Here is a 17,160-nt window from a genome sequence, read left to right as displayed (position 1 = left end):
TACAGGCTTTTTAGATTCCTTACTGTTAATAATTCAATATTAGTAAGTAACTTTAATTGTTAAATAACAACTTACGAAAGCATTTACAGAAAGCCTAAAGTCTTCTTTAAATTATACGAGTGCCTGTAGTTGAAAACAGTTTTTGAATATCTAACCCAAGTGCAAGTTGTTTGACCAGCCAACCCAAGCATAGACATGTCAGTGACTTTAAAAAATTTTGGTTTCTCTTAAACACCAAGTTTAAAACACCCGAGACAGAGCTTATTTAGGTAATCTGAACCAAAAATGTATTTTGGGTTAACCTAGTAGTTTAAATTTATGAGCAATCTTATATTTATAAGTCCATTAAAAGAGATCTATTAATAACTTGTTTATGTAGACATACAATATGTACACACATATAACATGTAGCATACATGACAGGATAGAACAATAAAGCAATCTTAGTGACAGCTTTTTAAGATTTTTAACTGTTTTTTTTTTATTACCAATTAATTAGAATTGCTTTTTTTTTTTTTTTTTGTAACCTGAATTAGCCATGCTTTTTTGTTGGAACCTGTTAAACTTTGGCTTTATCTATTTGTAGAGCCATACTAAAGTACTGAACACAACAAAGGGAGGAAAAGGAAGTCCTTTGAAACCTAAAAGAGGACACAGTTAAACACACAACCAACAATGTTTTAATTTTTATGAGCAGTAACTGTGGGTGACAAAAGGCTTTGAGTGGTCATGGCTAAAATTATAAAACTTATTAGACAACAAGAAGAGGCACTTGTCTACTCCACACGCTATTTTAGAAAGTACCTGTAAGAGTTTATTAACCATTTATCCCTTTTTAGTCCTCTGGGCCTCCTTTTATGAAGCCTTCAGCCATCGTGACTGATGACAGCAAAATTCTTAGACTTTGTAACTTTGGCACATTTGTATGAGTAGACCGGATTTTACTGTTACAAAGTGGACATTGGATGTTCTAGAATGAGTATATATCTGACCAAACCATAGTTCTTTTAATAAAAACACAGCTGTTTTTAAACTATCATAATTAAAAGAGAGACAGAGAATACCAACAGGATACAAAATTGATGTTTCTTTGTGAATAAAATGGGAAATAAAATCCTTAAATACAAGTTAGCCCATGGACTCATCCCATAACTTGGAACAATTGTAACAGAGTCAGAACCAGGAAAGAGAAGAGAGCTGACTGCATCCGCCTAGAAAACGGCAGAGTCACCAATTAAATAAAAACTATTGAAACAATATGTTGTAGTTTAACAAATTTTAAAGACTATTTAAAAATACTAACATATATGTATTACAAAAAACTTCATTGTTTTAAAAGAGGATTATATTTTAATTAATAACTTTTGTATCCAGAACATTTTTCATTACCTTTTGTGACCTTTTTACACCTTTTACAACTTAAACTTATTTTTTCAAAAACCTCTTTTTACAACTGAAACCTGTTTGTTTTTTTTTATACCAAGAACAGTTTTACACTTGTGGCCTTTTTATCTGCTGAATTCTAGATTTACGTCAAAATAATCCTTTAAAAATCTGTAAATTAAGACAACATTTTTAAAATAAGATAACACATCAAATTTTAACCGTAGTTACTTTTAAGCAGTCTTGAATTATTTTTTACATATGGACTCTAATGAAGACATTTTTGTTAGACACATTTATCTCATTTACCTTTCCCTAACTTATATTTAGCAGTTACACCTCAGTGACTTAACATGTTGATGTTGTATCAACCTTTATCTGAATTAAGGTCAAAATTACATTTACATGGAATTTTACTCTTTATAAAACTCCAGCTGGAAATCAATGACGTAAACCAGAGATTGACAGATCCACGTCAGGGCTGATCACCCATTGTTATTTTTCATCCGGATCTGTAAAAACCAAGCTCAAAACGTTGGCAAGTTACAGGCAATGTTTAAGGCAACAATCTTTCTAGATTTAAGAGAGAAAATTTTGCACATACACTGAAGAGGTGTCCCCTAGCAGAGCCCACGCTCAGGGAAGGAACAGAGACTCCAGGGACAAGGGAATAAAGGAGACAGACAGGCAGGACAGGGAGAAGAGTTCACCTCCCGGGATTATGGCTGCAGACGGGGCATCAGAACGTGGCCACGAGACAGGAACAGAAGCCAGCACATCCAGGACAGACCTTTCTCTAACCAGACCAGAGTCTCCCGTCCTAACGCCGCCGCGCTCAAACAGAACGGAGACTGTATTGGTGTCTCGCCAGACCTCCAATACCCAGAAGGGGCCACCAGAAAACAGGAGTCGACTTACCAGAGGACCTAAGGCCAATTGTCGGTGAAGAGGTCGAGCCGAGCCTCCCAGGTCGATGAATCGGGACACGGGGCCCTGGAACGTCATCAGGGGGCGCCTCCCCTATGGCCAGAGCACCAACCTGGAAGGATTGGAGCGAGGTCTTCCCAGAGGTGGTCTCCATATCTCACGGGGCCTCCACAATGTTGTACCTGAGCGAGGGCAAACAGAGGAGCTGCACACAGTGACACAATCTGACGTCCTTTATTGCCGGCGGTGGAGAGCGGGCTCATGCCCTCAAGAACCCTCGACCCCGAGGCCCCGAGGCCCAAAGCTACAGGGTTTATAAAGGCAAAAACCACAAAATCGGGAGGGGGATTCATGGTTGCTAGGATCAGGGGGAATACATGGTTACCGGGCTCAAGCTGACCTAAAACCTATGCAAAACTAGTATCAATTACAATCTTGACAATACCAGGTACAACCTTAACAATTCCAACTATAATCTGGACATGAATCCAGGTATTGGTTTTAATCATACGTAGGACACAGACAAATCACGTGTTTATCATTAGCCCAGGTGCAGGCTCCACTTCCAAGCTTGAGCGGTCATGCTGGGGTCTCTATATCTGCCAGGTGGGATGTAGTGGACTGCTATTGTCCAACTGTTTTAGATCCTCGTTTCAGACCAGACTCTCACGGTGTGTGTGTGTGGGGGGGGGCACCTTCCCAGAATGGAGTCTCAGGGTCTCCAAAATGGAGTCCCTGCTGTCAAGGTGCTACTTCACTCCTCCTTCTCTTATTTGTGAGGTTTTTTTTTTTTTTCTTTTTTTGACAGGCAGAGTAGATAGTGAGAGAGAGAGACAGAAAGGTCTTCCTTTTTGCCGTTGGTTCACCCTCCAATGGCCGCTGCGGCCGGCGCATCTCGCTGATCCGAAGCCAGGAGCCAGGTGCTTCTCCTGGTCTCCCATGCGGGTGCAGGGCCCAAGGACCTGGGCCATCCTCCACTGCCTTCCCGGGCCACAGCAGAGAGCTGGCCTGGAAGAGGGGCAACCGGGACAGTGAAGGACCCTTATGGGGGAGAGGGACAAGAAACTAGGCCTGGGCAGATATCAGGGGCTTCTTAAGAGGTTAGATGTTCCCCAGGGTCCAGCGGGCACGTTCTCTGGGAAGGAAAAGTCTATCCCCTTTAGAGAACCTCTAGGCATGCCCAGAGCAGAGCTGCCACTCCCCTTCGGAGAGTCTCAGTACTCTCCTCAGCATTCTCTTCAGCTGGTTCCCTCAGCACTCTCCTCAGCATTCTCTTCAGCTGGTTCCCTCAGCACTCTCCTCAGCATTCTCCGGTATGCTAATTATCCCTCTATATAACCTGTGTGAAACTGCCGCTCAGGGCTCCTCACCGCCTTAGGTGGGGGCCCGTTTGCGCAAACGTACAATAAATACCTCATGCTTTTTGCATCAACTGGTCTGGAGTCTGGATTTTTGGGCGTCCTCTCGAGCAAGTGGGCATCTCTACAACTGAGAGGTCCAACATTTTGGCGCCCAACGTGGGGCTCGAGGTCGCCCTCAGACCCATTCTCTGCAGGACCAGTTGGAGGTATAATTAAGTGTTTTCTGTCTGTTGTTTTTTGTCTTGAGTATTCTGACTGGATTCTGACTGAAGTATTCTGACTGGCCAGTATCTGACCTGACTCTGTGGGACCAGTGGGGGAGGCAGGCGTGCCCTGCAACCCCTGGTCCGTTCCGGACCAGTGGGGGAGGCAGGCGTGCCCAGCAACCCCTGGTCCGTTCCCCGGAGGACGCTCCGGGGTATGAGGGGAAACCCTCGGTCTGTTCCCCCGGAAGACGCACCCGGGGTGGTCTGGAGGTGGGTCGGAGACCAAGTCTCCCTCCTTCCCGGGGAGGGCTGGTCAGGTAGCCGCTCCCAAAATTAGCGCAAGCCATGGGGTTTGTCTTACTTATTGTATATGTTTGTGCATTGGCTGTTCTTTTTGTTTGGGCTAAAATCCTTGCACACATGGGTCAACAAATAACCACCCCTTTAAGTCTCACTCTAGATCACTGGAAGGACGTTCGAGAACGCGCGCGCCACCTCTCATTGGAGGTTAAAAGGAAACAATGGGCAAAATTCTGTTCCTCAGAGTGGCCGGCCTTCGAGGTCGGCTGGCCAAGGAACGGCACTTTTAACCTCGATATTATTTTACAGATTAAGGCACGGGTCTTTCAGCCAGGATCAAATGGACACCCTGATCAGGTGCCCTACATTACTACGTGGGAGGATCTTTCACGTAATCCCCCTCCCTGGATAGAACCCTTCTCCTTCCCGACGGAGCCCATACGGACCCCGTTACCCCCTCCTCCTATCCCGGTTGTGCCAACCTCCTCCCTATACCCTCTGAAGGAGATTCGAGATCCAAAACCTGACAAGCCACCGGTTCTTCCGGCTGATCAGGACTTTCTGCGCTTTGACTCTCCCCCACCCTATCTTCCCGGCCAGCCTGCTCCCCCGCAGGAACTTCCACAATAACCAGAGCGGGATGTGCAACCTTCTGCACCACCCCTTGATTCCACGAGGGCAGGGGAAGAAGTCTCAGCGCCTCCCCCGCCCTCCAGCCGCCTGCGCCTCCGTCAGGGGCAGGCAGGGGGCTCGGGAAGCGTCTGGAATTCGCAGGCTTTTCCTCTTCGCTCGGTGGCTGGCCAGATGCAGTACTGGCCATTTTCTGCTTCCGATCTTTATAATTGGAAAACCCATAACCCCTGTTTCTCTCAGGACCCCCAGGCTCTGACTGGGCTGATTGAGTCAATTTTATTGACTCAATCAGCCCACCTGGGATGATTGTCAGCAGCTCCTGCAGACCCTCCTCACTACTGAGGAAAAGCAGCGTGTCTACCTTGAGGCACGGAAAAACGTCCCTGGAGCAGATGCCCGACCGACCCTACTGCTAAATGAAATCGAGGAGGCGTTTCCCTCAACCCGTCCTGATTGGGACTACACCACCGTTGCTGGTAGGGAGCGACTTCGTCTTTACCACCAGATTCTCCTTGCGGGTCTCAGAGGGGCTGGAAAGCGCCCCACCAATTTGGCCAAGGTATGTGCAGTAGTACAGGGGGCTGAGGAAACGCCGGCAGGCTTCCTAGAAAGATTAATGGAAGCCTACCGTATGTATACCCCGTTTGACCCCCTGGCAGAGGACCGGCAGGGAGATGTAATCATGTCCTTTATAGGACAGTCAGCGCCGGACATCCGCAATAAATTGCAGCGGCTAGAGGGGCTTCAGGGGTATACTATACAAGATTTAATAAAGGAGGCAGAAAAGATTTACAACAAAAGGGAGACCCGAGAGGAGAAGGAGGAAAGGATCCGCAAGGAGCAGGAGGAAAGGGAAGACAAAAGAGACAAAAAACGTAATCGAGAGCTTAGTAGAATTTTGGCCACCGTAGTGCAGGATACAGAAAGGAGTAGACCAGGACAGAATAGGGACTTGGGAGACAAACGAAAGCCTCGGGTGGAAAGAGATCAATGTGCCTATTGTAAAGAAAGAAGACACTGGGTCAAAGACTGCCCGAAGAAAACACAGGGACCAAAGAGGAGACCAGTTCCAATCCTGTCCCTGGAAGAAGACGACTAGGTGAGTCAGGGCCAGGAGCCCCCCCCCTGAGCCCAGGATAACCCTTGAAGTGGGGGGCAGACCGGTAACCTTCCTGATTGACACGGGAGCCCAGCACTCGGTACTGACTTCAGAAAAAGGGCCTTTAAGCTCCAAGATTTTCCTCAGGCCTGGGCAGAGACTGCGGGAATAGGGCTGGCCGTCAACCGGCCTCCCTTGATCTGAAGCCCACGGCCATTCCCGTGTCAGTTCGTCAATATCCGATGGGCAAGGAAGCTAAGGAAGGTATCCGGCCACATATCCAGAGACTGTTACACCTAGGCATTTTAAAACCTTGTCGTTCACCTTGGAGCGCCCCCCCTACTACCAGTAGAGAGGCCTGGTACGGGTGACTGCCGCCCGGTACAGGACTTGCGGGAGGTTAACGGGAGAACGGAGGATATGCATCCCACGGTGCCCAACCCCTACAATCTGCTAAGTACCTTGCCTCCGACCCACGTATGGTGCACTGTGTTGGATCTAAAAGGTGCATTCTTTTGTTTAAGACTGAGCCCTCAGAGCCAATCCATCTTTGCTTTGAGTGGAAAGACCCAGAGACCGGGTTTTCAGGACAACTCACTTGGACAAGGTTGCCTCAAGGATTTAAAAACTCGCCTACCTTGTTTGATGAAGCTCTGCACCTAGATTTGGCCGACTTCCGAGTCAACCATCCGGACCTGGTCCTCCTGCAATATGTGGACGACCTCCTCCTTGCCGCTGAAACTGAGCAGAGCTGCCACTCTCCTCAGCATTCTCCTCAGCAATTCATTGCCCCGGGCACCAACGAGGAGACGACTCCGTAGCAAGGGGAAACAGGATGGCAGACGAGGCCGCTAGGGCGGCAGCCCTGAGCCAACAGGTGCTCCCGTTAAAGACAATTGAGCCCACCCAAGTATCGAGGGAACCACCTTTCCTCTATTCGGACCAAGACTTAGATACGATTCAGCGGCTCGGTGCAGAGTATGATGAACAAATAAGGGTTTGGAGGCTCGGAGAGAAAATAGTCTTGCCACATCAATTGGCTAAAGAAATAATTACCAGCCTCCATCAATGGACTCATTTGGGATACAAAAAGCTAAAAGCAGCCTTACAGGAAGATAGGCAGTCTTATTACATCCCCGGACTTGACTCTTTAGTCCAGCAGGTGACTGAATCCTGTGTTCCGTGTGCCAAGGTAAATGCCAGACACCTCAAGCTCCCGGAGGGGGCTAGGGTAAGAGGAGACCGACCAGGAATCAACTGGGAGGTCGATTTCACTGAGATAAGGCCGGGCAGTTATGGGAATAAGTATCTTCTAGTTTTTGTAGACACCTTCTCCGGATGGACTGAGGCATTCCCCACAAAACGGGAAACCGCCCAGGTGGTCGTCAAGAAGATCATAGAGGAGATCTTCCCCCGGTTCGGCTTGCCTAAGGTAATCGGGTCCGAAAATGGCCCAGCGTTTGTCTCCCAGGTAAGTCAGTTGGTGGCCAAAGCATTAGGCATAAATTGGAAATTGCACTGTGCCTATAGACCCCAAAGTTCAGGACAGGTAGAAAGGATGAACAGAATAATTAAAGAGACCTTGACTAAATTAGCGTTGGAGACTGGTGTTAAAGACTGGGTCCAACTCCTCCCTATGGTGTTGTTCCGGGTCCGAAACACGCCCTCTCATTGCGGGCTGACACCATACGAAATCCTTTATGGAGGGCCCCCACCAGTAGCAGGCTTGCTTGACCTTGCCAGTGACTCCGTTGCCGATGCCCCTAAGTTACAGGCCCGGTTGAGAGCACTCCAGATCATCCAGAACCAGGTCTGGAAACCTCTTGCAGCAGCCTACCAACCCGAGACGACAACCATTCCACATCCTTTCCAAATCGGTGATGCTGTGTATGTCCGAAGGCACCAATCTAAGACTCTAGAGCCCCGGTGGAAAGGCCCCTTCACTGTGCTGTTGACAACTTCCACCGCTCTCAAGGTCGACGGAATCGCTGCTTGGGTCCACGCCTCACACGTGAAGCAAGCACCACCTCCCCAGGGCCCCGAGGATCTGGATAGACCAGCCAAATGGAAGCTCCAGCGCACTCAGAACCCACTCAAGCTAAGACTTTCAAAAAACTGTTTAATATTTATGATGTTCCTGGCCTTTCCCCATTGTTTTTCCAATCCCCATGTTCCGCAATTGTTAACGTGGAACCTAACCCAGTCCAGCAAGAACAGAGTTTCCTCCCTCCAGTGAGGCAGGTTCTCCCCAGGCCGGTTCAATAGATTTTAAGATTAAAATCTTTGCAAAAAGAAAAGGAGGGAATGAAGGACCCTTATGGGGGAGAGGGACAAGAAACTAGGCCTGGGCAGATATCAGGGGCTTCTTAAGAGGTTAGATGTTCCCCAGGGTCCAGCGGGCACGTTCTCTGGGAAGGAAAAGTCTATCCCCTTTAGAGAACCTCTAGGCATGCCCAGAGCAGAGCTGCCACTCCCCCTTCGGAGAGTCTCAGTACTCTCCTCAGCATTCTCTTCAGCTGGTTCCCTCAGCACTCTCCTCAGCATTCTCTTCAGCTGGTTCCCTCAGCACTCTCCTCAGCATTCTCCGGTATGCTAATTATCCCTCTATATAACCTGTGTGAAACTGCCGCTCAGGGCTCCTCACCGCCTTAGGTGGGGGCCCGTTTGCGCAAACGTACAATAAATACCTCATGCTTTTTGCATCAACTGGTCTGGAGTCTGGATTTTTGGGCGTCCTCTCGAGCAAGTGGGCATCTCTACAACTGAGAGGTCCAACAACAGAATCCAGTGCCCCAATTGGGACTAGAACCCAGTGTGCCAGCGCCACAAGGTGGAGGATTAGCCTGTTAAGCCACGGCGCTGGCCTATTTGTGAGGTTTTTTTTTAAAAAATATTTATTTTATTTATTTGAAAGACAGAGTTACAGAGAGAGAGAGAGACAGAGAGAGAGGTCTTCCATCTGATGGTTCACTCCCCAGATGGCCACAATAGCAGTAGCTGGGCTGATCTGAAGCCAGGAGCTTCTTCCAGGTCTCCCATGCGGGTGCAGGGGCCCAAGCACTTGAACCATCTTCTACTACTATCCCAGGCCACAGCAGAGAGCTGGATGGGAAGTGGAGCTGCCGGGACTCGAACCGGCGCCCCTATGGGATGCTGGCACTGCAAGTAGAGACTTTACCTGCTACGCCACAGCGCCAGCCCTGAGACTTGCGTTTTTTATGCTTGGCTTCAGAAACCTTTTTCTTGTTTAAGATTTATTTATTTTATTTGAAAGGGAGAGTGGGGGCTGGCATTGTGGTGCAGCAGGTTAAGCCGCAGCCTGCAATGCGGGCATCCTGGCTGCTTCCCTTCCAGTCCAGCTCCCTGCTGATGTGCCTGGGAGGCAGCAGAGGACGGCCCAAGTGCATGGACCCTTGCCACCCATGTGGGAGACCAGGATGGAGCTCCGGGCTCCTTGCTTCAGGTTGGCCCAGCCCCAACCATTACAGCTATTTGGGGAGTGAGCCAGTAGATGCAATCTCTCTCTCTCTTTGCCTTTCAAATGAAAAAAAAAATTACATCTTTTTAAAAGATAAATAAACAAATGAAAGGGAGATCAGAGAAAAAGGAGAGACAGAGATGGAGAGATCTCCCACCCGCTGGCTCCTTCCCCAGATGGCCACAACAGCCAAGGATGGGCCAGGCTGAAGCCAGGAGCTCCGCCAGGTCTCCCTGATGGGCGGCAGGGACTCAAGCTTGGGTCACTTCTGCTGCTTTCCCAGGTGCACTAGCTGGGAGCTGGCTCAGAAGCAGAACAGCCAGGACTCGAACTGGCGCGACTGCCGACGGCATTGCAAGCAGCGACCCAACCCTCTGCCACACACTGGTTCCTACCTTGTCTCACAAATGTCTTTCTGGGGCTGGCATTGTGTAGAACTGGTCAAGCCACTGCCTGCGACACCAGCATCCCATATGGGCGCTGGTTCGAGTCCCAGATGCTCCACTCCAGATCTGTCTCCCTGCCAATGTACCTGGGAAAGCAGCGGATGACGGCCCAAGCCCACGTGGGAGACCCAGGTGAAGCTCCTGGCTCCTGGCTTCAGCCTGGCCCAGCTGTAGCAATTGCAGCCATCTGGGGAGTGAACCAGCAGATGGAAGACCTCTCTCTCTCCCTCTAACTCTGCCTTTCAAATAAATAAATCTTTGAAAACAACAGGGGCCGGTGCTGTGGTGTAGCAGGTAAACCACCACCGGAAGCACCGGCATCCCATGTGGGCACCGGTTCGAGTCCTGTCTGCTCCTCTTCCGATCCAGCTCTCTGCTGTGGCCTGGGATAGCAAGTTCTTGGGCCCCTGCACCCTTGTGGGAGACCCGGAAGAAGCTCCTGGCTCCTGGCGTCAGATTGGCTCAGCTCCGGCCGTTGCGGCCAATTGGAGAGTGAACCAGGGGGTGGAAGACCTCTCTCTCTCTCTCTCTGTCTCTCTCTCTCTCCCCTTCTCTGTGTAACTCTGACTTTCAAATAAATAAATAAATCTGAAAGAAAGAAAGACAGAGAGGGAAGGAAGGAAGGAAGGAAGGAAGGAAGGAAGGAAGGAAGGAAGGAAGGAAGGAAGGAAGGAAGGAAGGAAACAACAGCGTTCGCTCAGAACTTCACAGCTCCAGGCCGGGACCCTGGCTATGGCTTAGCGGGGTCCGCAGGTGCAGGCCTTGAGCTGGGAATGGCTGTGGACCCCTCAGCGCGTCCCAGCCCCTTAGCTGTGAGCAGATCCGGACAGCCAGTGTCCTGCAGGCGAGGGGAGCGGCTCTGTCTCTGTTGTCCGTCCAAGTTGCCCTCCCTCCCCTGCCCAGAGCCCAGTAACAGAGCCAGGAGCCCAGGCTGCACTGGGCGCCCCGCCCCTCCGTTCCCTGAGGGCCAGCACTAACCTGAGTCTTCTTGGGGGACCCCTTTTGCTGCTTGGGGGGAGGACTGTACATTTCACCCCATGCTCCTGGGGCCTCAAATCCCTGGACAGGAGAGTGACTCCGGGTCCAGCAGGGGACGCCAGGCACCCAACAAAACAATGGCTGCTGGGCCAGCGCCACGGCTCACTAGGCTAATCCTCCACCTGCGGTGCCAGCACCCCAAGTTCTGTCCCGATTGGGGTGCCGGTTCTGTCCCGGTTGCTCCTCTGCCAGTCCAGCTCTCTGCTGTGGCCCGGGAAGGCAGTGGAGGATGGCCCAAGTGCTTGGGCCTCTGGACCCGCTTGGGAGACTGGGAGGGGGCGCCTGGCTCCTGGCTTCGAATCGGCGTAGCTCCAGCCGTAGTGGCCAGTTGTGGGGTGAACCAACGGAACAACGGAAGGAAGACATTTCTCTCTCTCTCTCTCACTGTCTAACTCTGCCTGTAAAAAAAAAAAAAAAAAAAAAAAAAAAAAAAAAAAAAAAAGATGGGTGCCGAGACCAGGTGGCCACACCTGAGCACGGAGCACACATCTCTCCCGGCCCTCTTGGAATGAACCGGAAGGGGCCAGTTGATCCTCCTGGGCTTTTCCAAGCCTCTGCCTTGAATGTAGCTACCTGAGGCCAGACACGGGGATGGGGGAAGGGGCTGGGGGGGCACAGAAGCAGAGGCTCAGGGCCCCCCACAGCGACCCTGCCTGAGGCTCACGGAGCTCAGGAACCGGCTCCGGCACCGGCACCGCCGACTTCTCCTTCTCACGGTCCTGAACATTCTGTCTGGGCCTCCGGATCCTACTCCGCTAAGCTGGAGGCAAGAGGCCATGGGAAGCGAAGAGAAGCGAGCTCGCCCAAAGGTTTGCGGAGTGGGCCTCTGGCACGGCAGCCGGCACACTGGCTGGGAAGCCCGCACCCCACTTCCGAGTACCTGGGTTTGAACCCAGGCTCCACTCCCCATGCAAATTTCCTGCTGATGCGCACCCTGGAAGCAGCAGGCGACGGCCCAACTGGCTGAGCCCCTGCCAGCCAACCCTCCTGGCTCCCGGCTCCCGGCTCCAGCCTGGCCCAGGCCCAGCTGTTGCAGACATTTGGGGCATGAACTGGGCCTGCTGCACCAGTCGAACAGAACCTGAGGGAGGGAGCGGGAAAGAGGGGCAAGAGATCGCAGAGAATGGAGCCAAGACAACAAGGCTGAGCAAGGCTCGTTTATTCCAATGTCTCGGTGGTATTTATACATAACCAGCACAAAAGATACGCAAGCAGCTTATGGGGCCTCCGGTAGCACAGGTAATGTTAACAGTGTTCTTAACATCCTCCTTCAGGATGGGAGTATGTGACTTTCTTGTCCCAGGAATTCCACAGGCCTAGATTAGCCTTGACTTGTCCAAAGGCTGCCTACAGTCTCTAAAATAAACAAGTAAATAAATAGTTTTTAAAAGATTTTGAAATTAGGGACTGGCATTGTGGGGCAGCTGGTTAAACCTTGGCCTGGCCCGGTTGTTGGTCTGGTCCCGCCTCCCAGGGAGCACAGGAGCTGGTGTCAGGCCCAGAGCACGTTTGAGTGACAGAGGGGCCGGGAGGAAAGAGAGGAAGGCGGATCCCGGAGAAGAGCACCCGGATCTCCGCGTTGCGCTCTCTGTGGTTAGTGCCACAGGCCTCAGTGGTCCCCTCCGAGCAATGGGCACATGTTGTTCTTGAGAGACCAGAAAGCCCACGAGGACAGGGATTCACTTTCTTTGTTAAATATTTTACTTATTTATTTATTATTTAAGAGGCAGGGTTACAGGCAGAGCGGGGGAGAGACAGAAAGAGAGAGATCTTCCATCCGCTGTTTCATTCTCCAAATGACCACAATGACCAGGGCTGGGCCAGGCTGAAGCCAGGAACCTAGCACTCCATCCAGGCCTCCCACACGGGTGCAGGGGCCCAAGCACTTGGGCCGTCCTCCACTGCTTTCCCAGGCCACAGCAGGGAGCTGGATCGGAAGTGGAGCAGCCGGGACTCGAATCGGTGCCCACATGGGATGCCAGCACTGGAGGCCGGGGATTTACCGCTACGTCACAGCACCGGCCCAACCTGTTTGCCTTTGACATCTGCCCACATGATCACCCGTGGTCTAAATCCAAGAGAGGCTCCGTGAACCTTCCCCAAACAACCTGGCAGCCTTGGCCCTGGCCTGGGCCTGCCCTGCATGAGAGCTTGCCCAGCCACCCGTGACCCACGCGTGAGAGCTTGCCCAGCTGCCCGTGACCCACGCGTGTGAGCTTGCCCGGCCACCCGTGACCCACGCATGTGAGCTTGTCCAGCCGCCCGTGACCCACGCATGAGAGCTTGCCCAGCCGCCTGTCGTGACCCACGCGTGAGAGCTTGCCCAGCCACCCATGACCCACGTGTGAGAGCTTGCCCAGCCATCCGTAACCCACGCGTGAGAGCTTGTCCAGCCACCCGTGACCCACGCGTGAGAGCTTGCCCAGCCGCCTGTCGTGACCCACGCGTGTGAGCTTGTCCAGCCGCCCGTGACCCACGCGTGAAAGCTTGCCCAGCCGCCTGTCGTGACCCACGCATGAGAGCTTGCCCAGCCGCCCGTGACCCACGCATGAGAGCTTGCCCAGCCACCCATGACCCACACACGTGAGCTTACCCAGCCGCCTGTCGTGACCCACGCATGAGAGCTTGCCCAGCCGCCTGTCGTGACCCACGCGTGAGAGCTTGCCCAGCCGCCTGTCGTGACCCACGCATGAGAGCTTGTCCAGCCGCCCGTGACCCACGCACGTGAGCTTGCCCAGCCGCCCATGACCCACGCGTGAGAGCTTGCCCAGCCGCCTGTCATGACCCACGTGTGAGAGCTTGCCCAGCCGCCTGTCGTGACCCACGCGTGAGAGCTTGCCCAGCCGCCCGTGACCCACGCGTGAGAGCTTGCCCAGCCACCCGTAACCCACGCGTGAGAGCTTGCCCAGCCGCCTGTCGTGACCCACGCGTGAGAGCTTGCCCAGCCGCCTGTCGTGACCCACGCGTGAGAGCTTGCCCAGCCACCCGTGACCCACGCGTGAGAGCTTGCCCAGCCACCCGTGACCCACGCACGTGAGCTTGCCCAAGCCGCCTGTCGTGACCCACGCATGAGAGCTTGTCCAGCCGCCCGTGACCCACGCGTGAGAGCTTGCCCAGCCGCCCGTGACCCACACACGTGAGCTTACCCAGCCGCCTGTCGTGACCCATGCACATGAGCTTGCCCAGCCGCCTGTCGTGACCCACGCGTGAGAGCTTGCCCAACTGCCCATGACCCACATGTGAGAGCTTACCCAGCTGCCCGTGACCCACGCGTGAGAGCTTGCCCAGCACCCGTGACCCACGCATGTGAGCTTGCCCAGCCGCCTGTCGTGACCCACGCGTGAGAGCTGGCCCAGCCGCCCGTGATCCAAGCGTGAGAGCTTGCCCAGCCGCCCGTGACCCAAACGTGAGAGCTTGCCCAGCCGCCTGTCGTGACCCACGCGTGAGAGCTTGCCCAGCCGCCCGTGACCCACGCGTGAGAGCTTGCCCAGCCGCCCATGACCCACATGTGAGAGTTTACCCAGCCGCCCGTGACCCATGCGTGAGAGCTTGCCCAGCCGCCTGTGACCCACGCGTGAGAGCTTGCCCAGCCACCCGTGATCCAAGCGTGTGAGCTTGCCCAGCCGCCCGTGACCCACGCGTGAGAGCTGGCCCAGCCGCCCGTGATCCAAGCGTGTGAGCTTGCCCAGCCACCCGTGACCCACGCGTGAGAGCTTGCCCAGCCGCCCGTGACCCACGCACGTGAGCTTGCCCAGCCGCCTGTCGTGACCCAAACGTGAGAGCTTGCCCAGCCGCCTGTCGTGACCCACGCGTGAGAGCTTGCCCAGCCGCCTGTCGTGACCCACGCGTGAGAGCTTGCCCAGCCGGCCGTGACCCACGCACGTGAGCTTGCCCAGCCGCCCGTGACCCAAACGTGAGAGCTTGCCCAGCCGCCTGTCGTGACCCACGCGTGAGAGCTTGCCCAGCCGCCCATGACCCACATGTGAGAGCTTGCCCAGCCGCCTGTCATGACCCACGCGTGAGAGCTTGCCCAGCCGCCCATGACCCACATGTGAGAGCTTGCCCAGCCGCCTGTCGTGACCCACGCGTGAGAGCTTGCCCAGCCGCCCGTGACCCACGCGTGAGAGCTTGCCCAGCCGCCCGTGACCCACGCACAGGGTGTCTCTGATTTCTCCAGGGCACGTGTTTCTAGATGCCTTAGCCCCCCTCATTGCCGCCGCCGTCTGCCCCTGGGCCACTCCCACTGGCTGCCGTCCCTCAGGGGTTCCGGGCACAAAACCCTGCCTTCCTCGGCTCCCAGCTGAGCCCTGCGGGGGCTCACTGGACCCCGAAGTGGTGAGGCTTCCCCCAGCCGCCGCTCTGCCTGCTGGCTTGGCTCAGTCCCCAGGCAGCTCTGCGGGGCACTGTCCCCCCACCCCCCGGTTCTCTGGCTCACAGCGGAGGCCACTTCCCCCACAGTCGGGCACCAGGCTTGGGGAGCCCTGGGAGCAAGCGAGTGAACAAGACAGGGAGTTCAGACCCTCACAGATGGACAGCGACGGAGCCCCGTGGAGAGCAGCTGGCGTCCACCCCCAGACGGGCACCTCCCTGACCAAAGCTGGAGTCCAAGGTCCGCTCGGCTGAGCTGAACGACAGGGCCACTGTTAACACGGTTTGATGGTCTGATTTAGGACTGATTTTTTTTTTTTTTAAATTTACTTTATGATGCTGAGAAAGCAACAGGGCTTCGGGAGAACCCGTCCGATTTCCGTGTTTTGGGCAGGCCACGTGTGGTCCAATCCTCCCTCGCCATGGGCGTGGACAGTGCCCGGGTCGCCGGGGTCTCCGGCTCAGCAGCTCCCTGGGATGAAGCGCCTCTGGTGGTTGGCGATGTCGGCGTACAGGGGGTTCACGGGGTCGACCCCCTCGCTGGAAGTCACGGGCAGGATCTGTACCTGCACTGAGCCAGGCAACTGCCACCTGCTGTTAGGGCACTCCCGCCCCATGCCCTGGCACCCGCTAGCCCGCCTGCCATCCCCACGCGCTGCCTGGGCTCTGGGCCTCACTCTGTCAGCTGGCAAGGGCTGTCAGGGTCACCCAGTGTCCACGGTGGGTCAGCGCCCCGGCCCTGCAGAAATCACTAGCAGCTCCATCCTCAGACAACTTCTTTCCTGTTCCTCTGGGTGGGGCTTTCTCGCCCCGCCCCCGCCTCGCCCTAAGGGCTGCTCTGTGGTCCCAGCTTTACCGGTGACCTCCACCCCACCCCCTGTTCTGCACCTGCCCAGCACCCAGCTCTCCCCACCCCCACCCCCAGGCGGCTGCAGCGCGGGCTCCCTGGTCGCCACCATGGTTTCTAGTTCCTTCTTCACCGTGGCCTGAGAGCACTTTGGTTTCTTTTCATGAAAGCGTGGCTATAGCCCTAAAAGGAAGCTTCCTCTTTTTTTTTTTTTTTTTTAAAGATTTTATTTATTTATTTGAAAGTCAGAGTCACACAGAGAGAGAGAGAGGTCTTCCATCCACTGGTTGATTTCCCGAATGGCTGCAATGGTTACAACTGAGCCAGGCCAAAACCAGGAGCCAGGAGCTTCCTCCAGGTCTCCCATGAGGGTGCAGGGGCCCAAGGACTTGGGTCATCTTCCACTGCTTTTTCAGGCCATAGCAGAGAGCTGGATTGGAAGAGGAGCAACTGGGACTAGAACCGGTGCCCCTATGGGATGCCGGCGCCACAGGCGGAGGATTAACCCACTGCTCCATGGCCCCCGGCCCCGGAAGCTTCTTTCTTATCAAGCACACCCGGGTGTTTCGAGAAAGGGAAGGCTCAGGGCCTCTGACCTGCTGGTGAGAATTTAAGGACAGAATCTTAGATGGGGCAGGCACTGTGGCACAGTGGGTAAAGCCACTGCTTTCGACGCCGGCATCCCATATGGGCGCTGGTTCGAGTCCCAGCTGCTCCAATTCCCATCCAACTCCCTGTTAATGTGCCTGAGAAAGCAGCAGAACTTGGCCCAAGTGCTTGGGCCCCTGCACCGATGTGCGAGACCCAAATGGAGCTCCAGGCTCCTGGCTTCAGCCTGGCCCAGCCCTGGCTTCTGCAGCCATCTGGGGAGGGAACCAGTGGGTGGAAGATCTGTTTATCTCTCTCTGTGTGTCTCTCTCTGTCTTCCTCTGTCTCTGTCTCTCTCTCTCTTTCCCCCTTTCAAATAAATCTTTAAAAAATTAAAAAATACCAGCTTTAGGCCGGCGCCGTGGCTCACTAGGCTAATCCTCCGCCTTGTGGCGCCGGCACACCGGGTTCTAGTCCCGGTCGGGG

Source organism: Lepus europaeus, chromosome 7, assembly GCF_033115175.1.
Source record: "Lepus europaeus isolate LE1 chromosome 7, mLepTim1.pri, whole genome shotgun sequence".
NCBI classification, from domain to species: domain Eukaryota; kingdom Metazoa; phylum Chordata; class Mammalia; order Lagomorpha; family Leporidae; genus Lepus; species Lepus europaeus.
This window is presented reverse-complemented; position numbering follows the sequence as displayed.